The 13897-nt window shown below is 48.4% G+C and overlaps 1 protein-coding gene across 3 annotated transcripts in view; it reads right to left on the reverse strand.

Moving 5' to 3' along the window:
- PLCB1 (phospholipase C beta 1) overlaps positions 1-13897 on the reverse strand; it is a 306384-nt gene that overhangs the window by 35056 nt on the left and 257431 nt on the right. The window lies entirely within an intron of this gene.

Consider the following 13897-nt stretch of genomic DNA (forward strand, 5'->3'; position numbering starts at 1 on the left):
ATCCTTGGGTACCCAAATCCTTCAAATTCATGTGGATTTAACTGTAGTGGTGTCCATACTCCCACTGGCTGTGACAAGAACCCGTTCAGGTGCAGTATGGATCACGGATAGGCCTTTGAAAGAGCAAGGCCTTCACTGAGCTTCAGGTAGTTAATCACACATCAAACACACCACAAACGTTGCTCTGAGAACAATAAAACAACTTGTGCCAGATTTCTTGGGTTGGAGAAACCATTAGGAAAAAGTCAGTAGTCAAAGGGAGTCAGAGAGGGAGGGAAAACAAGTTAAATTACATTTCTTAGAGCTAGATCATGGAAAGTTACATTATCGGATTAATGCAGAATGTGTCTTGGACATTACTGGGGAAAAAGTGTCATATCATCAACAGGATGCAAAAGGCATGCAGAAAGAAATCTGGCTATCAGTCTTCAGGAAGCAGTGGGTCCTTTCCCAGTATTTATTAGTACAGCCTTTGTTTTAGTGCCCATATTAGGATCTGCACGATCCATTATTTGAAAAACATTAATGTGTATCAAAGTTTCAACTGAAGACAAAGCCAATTTTTTCATCATGACCAATATGAGCAGGAAGCGAAAGGGGTGAGTTCCAAAGCCAGACCCGCTCCATCTGTCTGTCCATCCATCCATCTACCCACCTTCTTAAAAAGAGGGAGTCAGGTTCTGCTAACTGTAGCTGCAGCAGTTTTGCAATAGTTTCTTAGGCAATTGTGTTTTCAGGTAAGTATTTTCCCAGGATTTCCAGGGAAAGGTGCTGGGAATTCTGATCCTTCAGCCCTAGGCCTGAGTCTGTCCTGTGCAGTTTCAGGTCTCCTCCACCCCACTGCAACAGCTCTTAACAGGCAATGCAAATTTTCACCTGAACATTAGGTGCAATCCCAGGCTTCCCACTCTTCACCTGTCCACACACACCATGTGCCTCTATCCCTGCCCCTCCCTCTGAGCCCTTCCAATCCCATTCCCCATGCTTCTGGCCTGGTTTTCATCCTGCATCTCTGACTTTATTTTTGTGAGGCCTCTTCTCCTTTCTCCTGATGTGCAAATCAATGTCCTCAGCTCACCCGGTCTAGTTCTACATTCCTTAATTAGACAAATTCTGAAGCTTTTCTTCCTCAAGATCTAAGATCTGTTCTTTTTCCTTTTGGTTTCCCTGCTAAAGCTCTTTTCCTGCCTTCTTTCTGGCAATTCTCCTGATGTCCTGGCCTCTGTTTCCCACCTCAGATAAAACCAACTCTGAGGCACAAATGGTTCCATTAAACACACCCTGTGTCTAAAATACATATTTCTATCAGCTAGAAATATAGAGTTGTCACTGTGGTAGCTAATCATTATCATAACACCCTTCTTCTTTTCCTGCACCCCTTCATTTTCTGGCTTTATGTAGAGATACAAATTTTCTGAAGGGATCTTCCTTTTGTCTCCATTTTGCAAACACTTCCACAAGTACAGGCAGCATCAGAGGAACAGTGCCATGGGGTGGCTGGTGGAGAAAACTGGGATGATGCTCCCTCTCTGCCTGCTCAGCACAGCCCCAGCAGTGACTCCTGCTGCCCAGGGAGCTCCTCAGCCCCCACGAGATCACATCCACACTGCTGCAGTGTCGGCAGCTCGGCACTCAGTGGCTCACTGTGCATTACTGTGAAACCACAGATTAAATCCTGGGCAAAAGATCAAATTCTTCCTTCATGGTGCTTGGGGTTACAGTTCAAGGCTAAAAACACCACAGGAGTGTCCAAGGCAGAGATGGGCTGCTGCATTCCCCCACCTCCCTGTCACACGTGGCGTTTGTGAATTTTGGGCACCCCAGGTACAGAAGGTGTGCAGTATCATAAATCAGGGAAAAGGCTCCTGGCTCTCAACTTCCTTCAGAACCTCAATGTGCTTAATTAGGTTTAAAAGCAAAGGAAATATTTGAAATCCCTCAGAAAGTGAACGTTATGTGAACCCAGTGCAGCCATAAGCATGTTGTTAGGTAACAATGGCATCCAATATTCTCCTAAAGCACCTCCAGTGGCTAATCCCCTCTAAGATGAGTGCTCAATAGAAATTACATGGATCTGGAGCTACCCTTCTGTCTCCAGAGACAGTCTACAGAGATATCTCATCATGAGAAGGTTGAAGTTAGTTGAGAAGGAGCAGCCAGCAGACAAGGAGGGTTGATTAAACTGCATCAGTAGAAATTAGTTTTGTTTTTGACTCCAAAGGCTCTGTCAGCTCTTCCCCCTGCTCAGTGTCTGACAGGCCCCTCAGATCCCATCCATTCTCTGGCCCCTGAGCTGCCACACAAGGTTAAGGAAACAAGTTGCCTGCTTAAAACCAGCTGGCCTTAAGAAATCCAGCTGTTTTTCTCCTAAAAGCCTCAGTGTCCTTGTATTCACTCTGTAGCTTTACAGGGACATTGCAGTTCATGGCAGTGAATGGAGAGCTGCGCCCCCAGCCACACACAGCTCTCATTTGGCTGGCCGATGGCAAGACAAGGTGCCACATTATAGTGTGTGAGTGAAACCTCTGTGCTCCACCAGCTCCTCACCAGATCCACCCAGGGCCCTTCTGCTCAGCCTGCTGTTCCCCTGGCTGCTTCCCATCACAAGTCCACCTACCCCAATTTCTCTGCTCCCCAGCTACTGAACAAGGTGACCTACACTTGCTGTTAGGATTTTGGAGTCAGACAAGGCGGGAGAATGAGACTGGCACATCATTATCTGGACCACTGTCCTCATTATCATGTAACAACCTTCCTCCTTCTGTTATCTCACTGCCTGCCCTCTTACGCATCCTCTGTCCTCTCCTTAACCCACAACAAAAACAACACAAATGTCACCTCCATGTGGCTTTAGTGTCCCACAGCTGGACACTATTTCTTGTTCAGGTAGATCTCACTCCCTTGTACCTTACTGACAGGCAGGGGGTTAAAGCTTTAACATGCAGAGCCATCATTAGGTGTTGGCAACTGGGTCATTGGGGACAGGAGATGAATCTGTGAGTCCCTCTTGATGGCTGTGGCCAGAAGCTCTTCAATGTGTGCTTCCACCTCCTACCTTTTATGTTTTTCCCCAACAGTGCAAGTTAAAAGATGGCAGCTGATGCTCCCCTCAGCTTTACACAGAATGTGCCCTGGACAAACAGCACCTCCTGCACCTCCAACCCAAGCCCGCAGCCCTGGGCTGAGGGGCAGGGCCCGAGCAGGGCCCTCAGGTGGGCAGAGCTCCTGGAGCCCAGCCCCAACCCACCACCATAGCCCTGGGCTGAGGGGCAGGGCCCGAGCAGGGCCCTCAGGTGGGCACAGAGCTCCTGGAGGCCAGCCCCAACCCAACCCCCCAGCCCTGGGCTGAGGGGCAGGGCACGAGCAGGGCCCTCAGGTGGGCAGAGCTCCTGGAGCCCAGCCAGCTGCCCAGCTCCCTCCAGCTCCAAGGGCCCTGCAGCATCCTCGGCTGCAGCTGTTGCCCAGAAAGGGCCCTGTGCTTGCCCCTCTCCTCATCCCACACCCTGGGACACAGCTCACACGCCTTCTTGAATGTGTTTGCAGCTCAGGAATAACCCAAGGGGCACTGCGGGAAAAGCATCTCCAGAATCAATCTTCGGCCAAAAACCTTTTGAGAAAGTTATGTGGGAAATACAACCAATTACACATTTTGGTAAAAAAACCCACCAAAACACAGTTTTGTGGAAACAAAAACATTAATTATGGCCATATTTGGTTTGATGAAGTTCTCCCACTGCAAGGATTTAATATGACTCCAAATAAGTCACTTTTTTGAGTCTTGGGTTTTTCTATTCTGCTGGGAATTTTTCTCTAAGGGCAGATTTTTGAGTTTGGTGTTTCTGTTCTATCTCCTTTTAAATTTACCTTATTTTGTTTTCCGGATTACTTTTTTTCCCTCAATGAGGCAGTGAATTATGAATAGAAAATTATTCAAATATCCTGGATCAACAATTTAGGTAAAAATAGACTCTGAAGACTAAATAGTTCAGTATCTCCAACAATCTCTGACATTTCCAACAGTAAACTCTTTATGCCTAAGATTTTGTCACAATTTTTAAGATTTCAAATGTGAGACATTTTAAAGTTGTGTTATTTCTCCTTGAAATGATACAATAATATATGAAAAATGACACAAATAATATATGAAATAACACAATACTATATGAAAAATTTACTCTTATGGTATTTGATTGTTGCATTTACTCACAGTTGAAATGTGGTGCTCATTTGTATCCATAATTACCCTGGCACTGCCCACGTGCAGGATATTATTTAATTCCACACAGACAGTGCCTGTGCTTTTTGTTTTACTGATGAGAACTCAAGTGCATTTGTTTCTTCTGTGCAATTCCAGCAGAATGTACTTTGACACCAGGCTGTGAGTGGCCACTGCACCATTTGTAATCACAGGGGGGCTGCAGCCTCTGCAGGGAATTTCTGTTCAGCACAGCTCCCGTTTCCCTTATCACGTGCCATGGGAAATGTTTATTGTGCTCACAGCAGCACCACTGATATTGCCAGTGCTCAGTGTTGCCATATTGCAACAGCAGCACTGGGCTGGGACTGGGGCCCCCTCCTCACTCCTCCCTCCTTCTCTAAATCTGCTAAAGCCACAAATACTTCTTTTTCTTCCTGCAAATATTTGACCCATGTGCCTTAAGATACTTTTAAATAGAGGATTTGGGGCTTTTAAGCCTGCATCAGACAACAAATATGCATAATGTCAGCGACCTCAATTTAGCTTCCAAAATAGCACATGGAGGACTCCCAGATACAGGGTACAGAGAGCAGGAAGGCTGCTGTTCCTCTGCTTTTCATTTGCACAACTTACTTAATTAGAAAGCCATTCTGGAGGGATACAGCATTAAAAGACACATGAGCAGCAAGAACTGTTAAAAGCAGATGGAGGCTCAGTAACAGGGAGAGTGAAATTGAGGAACAGAGCTCAGGGATCAAGTGATTTATAGGCTGCAATTTTTGTTTAATTGGAAACAGTAGGAGTTCCTTATTAAGGAGCATGTTATTCCCTCCACTAAGCAGATTTCTGCTGGGAAGGCAAAGGAGTAAGCACAGCTCAGATGTCCCCATGCCTGCAGGCCACAGTCCCTGTGCAGCAGGGGCTGGAGCCCTCCTGCCCACCAGAGTGGCCTGAGGCAGCAGGGGCAGCAGCAGGTTCTCCTGGGAAAGCAGTTACCTCTGCATGGGCAGGGAGACCTGAAGGCTCCTTTTGCTCCCAGGGACACCAGGCAAGGGCATAAAGGGATGTGCCAACCACGTTAATTAACATTTGGGCTTCATACAGCTCAAGGACAGCACTGCTAAACTGAGCTGAAACTAGTCAGGTAGACAGGAGTGTGGAACCAGCAAGGGGAGCCTAAGGGCACTTGGCAGCTGAGGTGGCACCAGGTAAAGAGCAGCAGGAAATGCCTTCATGCTGTCTGGAAAGCTCCTGTTGATGAGTCCTGTCCTCAAACAAGGACATCTCTGCATTTCAAACAGTGGTTACTTGGCAGACCATGAGACACACCAGGCACACCAATTCCCAAATCCTCCTCTGCCTCCCTGCCCGAAGGAGATGCTCCCATGTCCTCCACACCAGGCTGACCTCAGCACCCCCAGTGTCCAGGCTGCTGTCCCAGCCCCAGCTCTGCCTGCCCCCCATGGCCCCCATGCCCCCAGGCTGCACAGCCCAGCTCTGTGCTGGACAGAGAGCACCAGCAGGGACAGCAGGGGTGACACGTGCCCTGTGATCTGCCCTTGCACACACACTGCCCCCCTCACCTGCCCTGCTGCAGCTCAGGGGCTCTCTGTGAGGCAAAGGGGATGGGCTCTGCCTCCCCAGGGCACACAAGTCCCCAGGTGAATGAGTCCCTCTGATGTGTGCTGTGCCAAGGCACCAGACTGTCACCTGGGCCCCCATCAATCTGTGCCTCTGTTAACTGCAGCCTCCATTCAACCAGTGGCACCTGGCTCCTGCATTTCAGTGTTTATAAGGAGCTCATATCCACCTTTGTGTAGTAAACCCACATTTGCTCCAATAACTGATTAAAAATAAATGTCCGGGGCATCTGGCTCACTTTCTCTTTAATTATCCAACCCAAACTTCTGTCATGGGTATCAATAAATCCCCCTCTAGCAAACCATTATTGCTCCAAGCACTACCCCCTGAACCTGACCATGACCTTAAGCTTCTTCGACCAATTTCCAAGCCTATATTTCCTAGGAATTGCACTAATCCTCATCTCAATAACATTCCCAGCTCTCTTACTGCCCTCCCTAGACAATCCATGAGTTACTAATCCAGGAGTTACCATCAGTGCTGCCCAGGTTATACACATATTGAACACATGTTCACCTGTATGGTATCTCTGCTGAGACCTGCTGGGTTAGAGAAGGTCCTACAGCAAAACTGGAGATCTTTTCCTACTGGAAATTGTATTATTAGCAGCAATTTCAGATCTCTTGCATTTTCTTTAAAGAAATTATTTCAAGAACTAGCTTGCACTGAGTTCTGTGGGAGGATTTTCTTCACAGTAACTAATTTCCTGTTTCTTCAAAAGCCTGGCAGTTTATTCTCATGCACAGCCCTGCTCTGTGCCTTGCAAGCTACATACTTGGAATTACTCCTCTTTCTGATGATTACTTAATGTAACAGTTTGCTTTTGAGGACAAAATGCTTTCTTAAGCTGTCAAGTGGCTCTTAGACAACACTACAAAAGCATGACCTATGCACCTCATAATGCATATGAATAAAAATAATTTGAGCTAGAATGAACAGGAGAAAATCCCCTTTCTATGGGCATTTTAAGGGTAGATTCTGAGATTCTGTTCTTTTTCATCACCACTACAGTAAGCTGTCTTCACTGTAAGCAAAGGGAATCTGCTCAGTTTCAATGCAATAAATCCAGAGAAGCTCCCCTCATCTATCAGCAGATACTGCCCTTAGTTTAGTGGGGTGGATCCAGGGTAAATAACTCGAGTACAAAGCTCAAAGACAGTGTCTTAGCTGGTCCTTTTTTAAAGTGCTCTCCATATTTTGGATACTGCAAGACAAACAAACAGCAAAAAAGATCAGAGCAGCCATTACCTTCTAATAAATGATGTTTTTCCACTTCCCCGGTGCCTCCAAGGCAGCCTGCAAACAGCACAGGCCTTCCAAGAGCGGCACTATTGTAATCCTCATCTCAAGTGGTCATGACAGTCCCTTGGAAACTCATTTTAAATGACATGTTGAGGTTACAACAGCAACAATATATCCCAGAAATATTCCAAACCCCGGGCAGAGCAAGCAGAGGACACAGGACTCAGCAGCAGCATGGCTACAGAGCAGGGTGTCCCCAGCAGCCATGGAACCTGCAGGGCACTCAATATTCACTGTGCTTGGCCTGAGAGTGGTGGTGTCCCCCTAAGTGAGAGATTCTGGCAATTCTGGAAAGAGCAGAGACAACAAAAGAAAGTTTCAGGGGCTTAAGGCCTCCTGTGTGAGGGCTGAGGAGCTGCTGGAGCTCAGATCTGGAAAAAGGTGGTGGAACCCACAGCAGAGCTTTTGGATGCTCACCTAGACTGAACCCTGGGTTCAGGTTAACAAAGCACTTCCCAGTCTCTCATATCCACCTTGCTAACAGCAATGACAGAGTTGTCTGTGTCTGGCTCTTGGCAGGACATCTCTAACAGATGAGTGCCACAGAAAATTCCCTCTGAGCCTGCTCCTCCAACAGGACAATGAAAAGGAGATAAATAATCCCTTTGTGTCTCTCTCCAGGGCATCCCTGTGCTCCTGGAAGCCAAGGGAACAGCTCAGGCTGTGACTGAGTCTGGCAGCTCCTTTTGCTGCCATACCTGCCCTGGCTCTCCAGGCTGCTCTGAGAGCAGGAGCTGCAGCACACACTGAGGGCTGTGCCCCTGCACACAGCACCTTCTGAGGGCACACACTCACTGCCACCCATGGCCCTCGCCATGCTCAGGGAGCTGTGTGCAGGTTCATAAACAGCCACCATTGGCTCAGAAATAATCACACTGATACAGCCTCTGCTGCACTTTGAATGCACCTTGCTCTCCATGCCAGGGGGCTTTGCAAGATGCAGCCCCACTGAAAGGTCTGCTTGGAAAATTACTGAGCACTCAGTCCTTCTCCTAATATCTTGTTAAAAATGGATGTTTCTAGACTGGAAAGCAAGCACACTCTGAATAAAGATCAAAGCCTTCAAAGTTGCTTTGAAAACCTTCTCAAGCAGTTGCAGCTCTATAATCCCCTGTAACAGCGAAGGCTATTCCAAAATATTTCCTAACTCATCAACAACATGAATCTGGCTTCCTCTTCACTATTAGCAGAGACTTTTGCACTGACTCTCCCCAGATAATGAGCCAAGTCAGTGACAGACCCACTGGACATAGCAGGCCAATGAAAACACCCACTCAGAACCTGGCACAAGTCAGCAGCGCAGACAGAGCCACTGTCCCTCCTCCTCCATCCCCCAGAAAGGATGGCTCAGTGCTTTGGCCTTTGCACTCCCAAGTGCCAGGAAAGTTCTGAGGCTGGGTTTAACAGTGACAAAAAGCTGGGCCCAGGTTCAAACCCATGTGCTGATGAATATGTTCATGATTACCTAATGGCCATCAACTGGAGATGTATCATTGCTGCTGGGCACTGAGGCTGCTCTGTGTGTATATTCTGTGATTATCTTCACATCCCTCCACTTCCACCCTGAGTTCATCCACATACCCACACTGCTCATCATCTCATGCTGTATTACACAACACACTGGGCTTTTTTCACTTGAGAAGCAAAATTAGTGTGGAATTTTAACTGCAACTATTAAGAACTTCAGAGCTTAATGTAAGAGCAACACTGTCCAGTGGTTCAGCCTAATTAAAAATAGCCTGAAGGTTTTTCTTCCTTATACTACAATGAGCTTTAAAGGGAAAAACCCTCCTCTTGCTGTCTGTGCTGCTGTTCCTGGATTAAGCAGTACTGTGCACTAGGAGGCTCACTGAGCTATCCTCATGATTAAGTTCAAGGGATTAATATTTCAGTTCAGTTGTTTTTCATTTAAACATTCTCTCCAAAGTTCATATTAACACTGACTGCTGCAAGCTTAGGCAACTCTCTAATTACCCATCAAGTTTAAATGATCCATGCAGAAAACTTTATGTCAGTGATGTCCAGCAAGCATCCCACAATGCAAAAATTGACAAAGAAAGTAATCTCATCAAGGCAGATCAACAGGACAAAGCTGCCCAGGGCAGCCTGAACTCCTGCCTGGCACAGCACATACCCAAAGCTCACTCCAGCCTGCAGGGCAGGGATTGGCTTTAATGGGGTTTGGAGCTGCAGCCACACAAGTACAGGTGCAAACACAGCAGATGAAGGGAAGGAACTGCTGGCACCAAAGGGCATGAGATGCTTGCTCCTGACCCAGCAGGGAGCTGGGGTAATTCTAACCTGCCTCACAAAGGAGAGGTGCAAAGCTGTGTGTCAGTGGCTCAGGGCTTTCCCTGAACATCATTTCCTTTTCAATTTAAGCAAACTGCAAAGGGTGAAGGAGTCTGGGAAAAGGGTCCAGACTGCTGCTTAAAATCCAACAGCCAAGAGATAACAAGCTCCCACAGAGAAGGTCAGCTGCCTTGCTCACCTGCAGACTCTGCTCTCTCTGTACGCCCTCTGGGTGTCCCTGCAGCACTGAGCTCCCTGGGGAAGGCAAGCTGCTGCTGAGGGGGTTTCTGCCTCCTGATGCTGGTTCTGGGTGAGGAACTGCCACCCTGCTGGTGCTGCAGCCTCCTAGCCTGGTGCAGGGAGGAGCTGTGACAGAAATGTGCCCAGGGCCTGTGAGGCTGTGCTGTGGCACACTTCCCCTGGCTCTGGAAGAGCTCTTGAACACATCTCTGTGTTACAGAGACTGCCACTGGGCTCTGGGCAGCCCTGCTGCTGCCAGCCAAAGGGACACACCAATCCCTCAGGAGCCAGCAGGGGCAGGAGCAGAGGGACAGCCAATTCAATCCGCTGAGGATCAGCTCCCCTGGTGCCCCCCGAGCTCAGTGGCACAGGAAGGGCACTGTGGGCCTCCCACAGCCCTGCAGGAACTGTGAGCTCCTCACTGTGAGCTGCTCCTGCCCCTCTCCTCCTGCGCTAACACAGTTCATCAAAGCTCAGTTCACCACAGGGTCAAGCCTGAGCTCACATGAAGCTCGTGGAACTTCACTAAGCCCTTTGCTTTTTTTTCCACTGAGAGGCATGCCATCGAAATGCCTAACATGATCCCCCTGGAGCTCCACTTTGTTTTTAATCTGATTTCATTTATGTGTATCACTATTGGTAGCTTCTCTCTTGGAAAGGTTTTGCACCATGCAAAACCTTATTTAACGAAAAAAACCACTGGCAGTAGAACAAAACCTCTTTCCATTACAAGAACTTATCTTTTTAATGCTCTATCAGTGTTTTATTATTATTTTGGTACTTGACATCTTCCAAAAGCATTAAAAAGTTCTTGAGAGGTCTTACAGCTTTACAGTGTATTCTCTGATGCCAATTCTGATCACAATCTAGCTGAAGATAAGTTTAATGAACACTAGAAAAATAAAGGCCTTTCATAAGTGATCAAGTGATTTGAAGAAGCAAAAGGGTACTTTAAAAACACGTGTTTCTCACTTTAGAGCCCTATTCTAAAAATGTGCAGAGTGCACATCTCTGCAACAGAAATTCATCTGGAACTTGGGGAGTATTTATTTCAAATCATAGTAGAAAGTATCAGAAATGAAAGAGATCATTAACTTGCAAATACACCTTTTAAAACAACAACCATAAAATGTCATCTCTTCCCCATCTCAGGGAAATCCATTTAGTATTAGAGAAATACAGACAGACATTAGATTTAGTGATGGTGAGTGAATAATAAAGTCTTCTACTACTCTAAATAACAGTAAAAAGATTATTCTGAATTAGTTACAGAAGTTATTTCTAAAAAATTCTTATCACTTATGTTATTTAAACTTTCTTACATATCAATTAGTTTGAAATAATAAGTCTTTAGGCTATCTATTAATTGCAGCGCTGTTGGCACGATCTGTGCTTAAAATTACACAATGAAAATTAAGCTGAAGCGCCAAGCTGTCTTGGCTAACAAAAAAGATTTCCTCAGCCCTTTGGATAGAGCAGGAGAGAGAATGGGGGCACAGAATCCACAGGAGAACTCAGATTGCTGAGTTACAGCTCCCTCCTGCCACAGGCTGCCAGGGGCTGTGCAGGGCATGGGGTGAGAACCTGGGCTGAGGCTGCAGGGCTGCTTGTCCTGCACAGTTCCCACTGCCCTGCACAGCTCCCATTGTCCTGCACAGCTCCCATTGCCCTGCACAGTTCCCATTGCCCTGCACAGCTCCCACTGCCCTGCACAGCTCCCATTGCCCTGCACAGTTCCCATTGCCCTGCACAGCTCCCATTGCCCTGCACAGCTCCCACTGCCCTGCACAGTTCCCATTGCCCTGCACAGCTCCCATTGCCCTGCACAGCTCCCATTGCCTTCCATGCACAGCTCCCATTGCCCTGCACAGTTCCCACTGCCCTGCACAGCTCCCACTGCCCTGCACAGCTCCCATTGCCTTCCATGCACAGTTCCCATTGCCCTGCACAGTTCCCACTGCTTGCCCTGCACAGCTCCCACTGCCCTGCACAGCTCCCATTGCCTTCCATGCACAGCTCCCATTGCCCTGCACAGTTCCCACTGCTTGCCCTGCACAGCTCCCATTGTCCTGCACAGCTCCCACTGCCCTGCACAGCTCCCACTGCCTTGCACAGTTCCCATTCCCCTGCACAGTTCCCATTGCCCTGCACAGCTCCCATTGCCCTGCTCAGCTCCCATTGCTTGCCCTGCACAGCTCCCATTGCTTGCCCTGCACAGTTCCCATTGCCCTGCACAGTTCCCATTGCCCTGCACAGCTCCCATTGCCCTGCACAGCTCCCATTGCCCTGCTCAGCTCCCATTGCCCTGCACAGCTCCCACTGCCCTGCACAGTTCCCATTGCCTTCCATGCACAGCTCCCATTGCCCTGCACAGTTCCCATTGCCCTGCACAGCTCCCACTGCCCTGCACAGTTCCCATTGCCCTGCACAGCTCCCATTGCCCTGCACAGTTCCCATTGCCCTGCACAGCTCCCATTGCCCTGCACAGTTCCCACTGCCCTGCACAGTTCCCATTGCCCTGCACAGCTCCCATTGCCCTGCACAGTTCCCACTGCCCTGCACAGTTCCCATTGCCTTCCATGCACAGTTCCCACTGCCCTGCACAGTTCCCATTGCCCTGCACAGCTCCCATTGCCCTGCAGTTCCCATTGCCCTGCACAGTTCCCATTCCCCTGCACAGTTCCCATTGCCCTGCACAGCTCCCATTGCTGTCCCTGCCCATTTCCCAGCCATTTCCCCATTGCTTTCCCAGCCCATTTTCCCAGTGCTGCCATGGCTGTTCCCAGGACTGAGGCAAAGGAAAGGCAGCAGCACTCAGAGCAGGAGAGCTGCTCCAGGACATTCTGCACAGGGCAGTGACAAACCCAATGGATGGGGGATTTAGAGGGTGAAGTCACTCATTCAGAAGGCAGGGGGAGGCTGTTTGCAGAGGAATACCTGGTCCATAACCAGGAGAAGACATCAATTTCATTTCTCCTGCTGTTATGGCTCGAGGCTCTCCAAGAAGCCTCCAACCCACGCTTTTAAGTCTGGCTGTCTCTGCAGAGCAGATATAAGGACAGCTGAGCTCCCCTTGCCTGCTCCTCCTTGGCTTCCCAGAGAGACTGAAGCTGCCCTTTGGCACTTGTGCCATTCCTGTGGGCTGGCTCCTGCTGGCCCCTGTCACAGGCACGGCAGGCACTGCACAGCAGCACTGACCAGCACGGGGCTTTGGAAAACACCTGCCAAGGAATGGCTGCACTGTCTGCCCAAATCCCCTGTGCTTGCACTGCAGAGGGGCCAGAGAGCTGCTCCACAGATCCAGGGAATGCCATCTTCCTGCCACAGGAATTAGAATAAAAGCAGGGCGAGAAAGTTCTTTAAATCAGAGCAGCCACTGCAGCTCACCCTGTCAGCTCTGCCTGCCCCACCTGCAGCTCCCTGGCTCCTGCACTCCGTGGTTATTGCACTTTCAAATAAGGAAAGGCAGAGCATCCTCCTGCTACTATTAATGAGCTACAGGGAGGAAACAAGGGTGAGTGCTGAGTCAATCCCCTTGTGACAGGTCTGTGTGCTTATGGATGCACAGCCACACACATAAAAAAGGGAAGGCATCTGAATATTTTAAATACATCAACATAATTACTCCACTGTCATAAGCATGGGTTTTGTTGGGGAAAAAACATCATGTTACTGAAATATTCATACAAAAGATGCAGTTTGTTCAGGGAGGACAGGTACAAAGAGACCTTTGGTGAGATATTTATCAAGATTCTGTATTGTTTTTGTGATCTCCAGCACAGGGTGGAGAGGGACCTGCTCAGGGTCTCTGGGCAATGGCAGAACTGAACACAAAAGCACTCTGTGGGCACTCTCACAGATGTCTGGTGGTGAAGCTTTACTTACTTGCCCAGAAAACTTGTCCAAAAGGATTTCAGGAGGGCACAGAATATTTCAACTTTGAGCAGGCAACATCCATACTGCCAGTATGCCCTCTCTGCTGGTGACTGGGTGGGACAAGAGACACCTCTTGCCAGGAGGGATGTGGGGCTGTGAGCAGGCTCACTGCTTTTCCACATTAAACCAATCCCTGCAGGAGCCAACAGAGAGGACCCTGCCCGTGTAAACCCTCAAACATGGTTTGTGTCCCTGAACTGAATCTGCTTAAGAGCTGCAACCATTACATCGCAGCTGATCTTACAAGAAATTAACTCCAGTCTTAGAAAAAGAGATCACTTCAAAAGT

Source organism: Zonotrichia albicollis, chromosome 3, assembly GCF_047830755.1.
Source record: "Zonotrichia albicollis isolate bZonAlb1 chromosome 3, bZonAlb1.hap1, whole genome shotgun sequence".
Classification (NCBI taxonomy): domain Eukaryota; kingdom Metazoa; phylum Chordata; class Aves; order Passeriformes; family Passerellidae; genus Zonotrichia; species Zonotrichia albicollis.